This window comes from Euprymna scolopes, chromosome 11 (genome assembly GCF_053919585.1).
Source record: "Euprymna scolopes isolate OS-2025 chromosome 11, ASM5391958v1, whole genome shotgun sequence".
NCBI lineage: Eukaryota > Metazoa > Mollusca > Cephalopoda > Sepiida > Sepiolidae > Euprymna > Euprymna scolopes.
Window position 1 is genome coordinate 17,156,303 of NC_136492.1, and position 5,000 is coordinate 17,161,302.

Here is a 5,000-nt window from a genome sequence, read left to right on the forward strand (position 1 = left end):
GACGTCTAAATCTGAAATCGACAGCAACGCAACCAATGTACGTATATATTTATCAATAAAATTACATGCGTGTATGTAATATGCAGTTTATAGTCAAACTATAGTAAAGCAATGTTTAGCTGTGTCATCATTTGGATGGGTGAAGATTTTGTGAAACGCAAAATATTGAACTGGAAGTATTCGATTAATCTAATTAAAACTGTGTAACTGAATATAAATATATTCATGTATCTTTATATATATGTTTGTGTGTGTGTGTTATACGACAAAAGCATTAGTATTTGTGCAACTCATATATATGTGTGCGTCTATATATATATATATATATATATATATTGTGTGTGTGTGTTATATGATATATGCATTAGTATTTGTGCAGCTCATAATTACGTGTGCGTATATGCATATATATATATGTGTGTGTGTGTTATATATATATGTATTTGTATTTGTGCAGCTCATATATATATGTGCTTATATATATATATATATATATATATATATATATATATATTATTTTTAAATTTTATAGAAGATCAGAAAAACATATGTAACCACGATACCTCCGATATAAAGGGACCACACACACACACACACACACACACACACACACACACACACACACACACACATATATATATATATATATATATATATATAGAGAGAGAGAGAGAGAGAGATAGATAGATAGATAGATAGATAGATAGATAGATAGATAGATAGATAGATTATTATATATGAGATCAGTGACAGATTGTGCACGTGAACATAGTTTTGTATGGATTATGTTTATACGCGTGTATGTGATATTTGGTTTACGGTAAGATTGCACAGGAAGTACCGATTTACATAATTAAGTAATATTTAATATGGTTACTTTTAAACGGATGACTGCATTAGGATGATCTGAACAAAACCCAACAACTGATTGAAAATAAATGTATTTTATTTAGCTCCTCTCTAATAGACACAAGATACGGTGTGGGTTTGATGACAATATTTCTGTGTAACCAACTCCATTCGGACTTGATACACCCAGGTTTTCACTCCGTGCCGTCAACTACTTAGCCATCGAAATGTATCTATCTCGATATATATGCATCCATGTAAAATAACGAGGGTCGTTGCTTGGATTGGTAGCTCAATAAATCGTGAGAACGGAAGTAAATCGTGAACAGCGCGTAACGTCCAGAGATTTTCTCCTTTTTTTTTTTTTCTGGCGCTGCTTCAAGCAGAGCAGATGTGTCCAAGAACCATCCTTAATGGGGTGGGCGCACAATATGACTACGTGTAGCAAGATGAACTAACCGTCTGTCTATATGGTTGCCTGTCTGTCTCTTTGTCTCTCGTGCAATTAACCTGTGTTCCTGGTTATTTTCTATGAAAGTTCTTCTCTTTTTAATAAACCTTTGAGTTATATTTAAAAGATCGTGATGAACGAAAGTCGAGAATATGACGTAACTGCCAAATGGAGATTTTCTATCTTTGTTTTTTTTCTGGCAGTGCTCCAAGCACAGAAGTCGTGTCCGGATAGGGATAGGCGCAGAACGTAACTAATTTTAGTTATATGAGCATGCTGTGTCTCTCTATATATGTTTATCTCTCTCGTGCAAGCAATTTGTGTCTCTGATTATTTTATGTAACCGTCCTTCTCTTTTTCATAAACCCTTTCATAAAATTAACATCGGCATTCGAGTGATTTTGTCAGCAGACGAATAGAACCTGAGTTCTTGTCGGATGAATAACGATTTATACACGCTCAGTAAACGAAAGAGTAGCATCCATGATTCAGTGAATTATTATAAATACATTAATCTATAACGTTAAAAAAACGTGTCAAACTAAGATTTCGATTTATTTGAAATGTATGGCTTTGATTTTGATATCGATCAAATCTATTACATTCCATGAATTTAATTAAAGATTGAATCTGATTTATTTACATGGATGGGTTTAGTCATGTGTGTATTTAACAAACGAAAAACATCAATAGCCACACCAATATGCCATCCATCCATTTTAATTAAATTTTTACGCAAGAGCATATATTTTTATTATTTCAGATACATCATTTATCTAAATAGTTTTTTTAAGATATAAGATTATTTTTATATATTTAAAAACAAATCTTATCACTTATTAAAAATGACAGCCGTTACATAAGCGCCTTTCTTAAATTATAAACAATCATTTTTCTCTTTGTTGCGAGGTAAAAAGTAATGTCATAAATTAACTCCCTTCATGGAGATTATCTCCTTTGAATAAGAGCTCTTTAGTGTATAGTTAACTATAAGTAGAAATCCATATTTGAATCTGAAATTAGTTTAAATCGTAATGTTATAAGTTAACCCGCTTGATGTAGCTAATCTCACTTCAATGATAGCTCTTTAGTATATAGTTTACTATATATAAAAATGTCTGTTTAACTGAAATTAGTTTCGTTTAACATAAAATAATTTTACGTATGTAAGCACAGATATTATCAAATTAGCATACCGTTAAACCATGTGTACATATGTGTTTAACTTTAGTGTTTATTATTGTGTTTATTGACGAGTGCGCAATTTCCGCATGTTCAAATGTAATGATTACTTTTTGTTGTTAGGTTATTGTGTCTTTTGTATGTTTTGTATTTTGTTTTTGTATTTGTTTTCTTTTTCTTTATTATTATTATTATTAATAATATTATTATTATTATTATTATTATTATTGTTATTATTATTAGTATTATTATTACAAACTCTTTCTTAAATGATGTTAACCAATCATTTTCGTCCTTGTTATGTAATAAAAAATTATGTCATAAGTTACCACCCTAGTTTGGGATTATCTCCCTTCCATAAGAGCTCTTTACTATATAGATGAATATAAATAATTATTTACATTTGTATGGAACGGCTGTATCATAATAATGTTTCGTTAAGCCACATTGTTGACCCGTATTATTATTATTAGTAGTAGTAGTAGCAGAAGTAGTAGTAGTAGTAGTAGTAGTAGTAGCAGTAGCAGTATATGGTACTTTACGGCCTTGTCGGATCACAACGATTCCGTTAGCTGCCTGTCGTATGCCAGTATCGTCCTTTGTGAGAATTGCGAAAATTCACAAAAGAATTAAACAGAATTAATAAACAAATTTCCATGGTCTGGACCCAATAACGGCAGAACCGAGTCGTTCGATTTTACTGTGAAATATTCCCCCCATCAATAACCAGTTTACTTTGGTATTCACCATCAAATTATCCTTAGTAATAGTAAACCCAGCATATTCATCTACAAGGCATCGTATTCTTGTTCATTTACTTGTCTGTAGATAATTGATTCGAGCCGTTTCTTTATTTGTCAATGAAAACTATTTACTATTTATAGTATTTTAATGTTTATTCATTATCTTTTCTTGTTATTGTTTTCATTCATAAATCTTTAACGTCAGACGCCCATTCATTATTTTAGTCTATATATCTACGTCATCACTATGTAAGATTATTATGAGTTTCTTTACTATTTGAAATGTTAAATGTCCTTTCATTATTTGCGTATGTTTAACATTGGTTTATGTACGATTTATGTATTTTAGTTACGTTTAGATTTTTAAGATCTCTCTTTTTAATTTTTCTATTAAAATTATCCATTTATAATTTGAACTCTTTAAAGTCTTCATTGCGTGAAATCGTTTATTATCTAATGTTTATTTGTAGAATTTAAACACCAATAAATTACTGGCAAGTCTATAAGATAATCAATAAAAATTCCTGATGTTACGTGTTTCTCGAAATTGTCTGATTTATTTCCCCGTGTCCTTTGTTCCAGCTCGTTTAATTCTTTGGTCTACTGGTCTTCACCAATTCGCGATTTAGGCAATTCGTTATAATATACAGTTTCATATATCAGTAGCTTCTTTTTCAAGAAGTGCAGGCTTGTGAAACTTTCTTACTGCTCGTTGTTTCTCTCTACATATAGTCGTGCTTTTTTTTTCAACGTTAAGGTCAATAGGCGTCTCCTGTCTTTGCGTCAATCATCTTTCGTTACTGTTAACTCCTTACATTAAGTAGCTTCACGCCTTGTCTGGAGAAATTTCCATAAAATATATATCAACTAAGTACTTCTTTTTAATTTGATAGTTGAAATACATTATTTCGAATAAGACGGAAATAATAAATTTTTAACGTGAATAAAATAACGTGTATAAAATTGAACTGTTATACATCTCAGCTTCATCTAATAAGCATACTTTGTTGAATTACATGTTGAACTTTTAAGCTTTCCACGATTATTAAGCTACTTATCGCAATTTACTCGCCTCATCACCAGAGCTAAGTTAGATACAAGGTTGGCTTTAAAATGGCGAAAAAATTCACCTCCTCTGAATCGGAACAAAAATTTAAAACAATAATGGCTCAGTGTAGAAGAACTTCTTTTTCAATGACAGAGAACATACTAGTTTAATAACAACATCAGAACATGTTGTACATTTTGCTTCATATAAAAAATAAATATTTATTTAAGTATTTTTTAAATATTTATTATTATTGATTTTTCATTGATTATGCGAGGATCTTTTTCATATCCTTTTGTTATTTGTTTTTGTTCTTGATTAACCAAATTTCGTTTTCTTTTATAATTTTGTAGAGCTGATGAAAACTGGATTTCCGTTTTAGTTGACCCAAGTCAACATGTCAAGATAATTGTATGGCGGTCTCTGAATATTTTCTGGCACCAACTTTTACAAAAAAAAAAGTTCTTGTATTAATCCAATAGGATCAGCGTTTGCTGCTCGAGTCCAAGTCTCAACGTGCAACTGAAAAGAGAAAAAATAAATAAAACGATTATTGAGATTTAAAATTTTAAATTCTGAGATTTATATGCAAGACTCGTTCCAAAAAGTAATGCATCCTATTTTTCTTGCACAAAGAAGTTGAAGAGCTACAAAGATGGGAGTGGTACCATTAATACGAGCGACCATTTGTGTCTATAGAATTTATTTTTTCTACATTATAACCAAC

General features: G+C 30.5%; 1 long non-coding RNA gene across 1 annotated transcript in view; it reads right to left on the bottom strand.

Moving 5' to 3' along the window:
- Positions 1–569: 569 nt before the first annotated feature.
- Positions 570–5,000, bottom strand: part of LOC145287775 (uncharacterized) — a 233,785-nt gene continuing 229,354 nt past the window's right edge. Inside the window, exon 3 of the long non-coding RNA XR_013869193.1 lies at positions 570–4,795. This is a non-coding gene — a long non-coding RNA (uncharacterized LOC145287775). The remainder of the gene's footprint in view (positions 4,796–5,000) is intronic.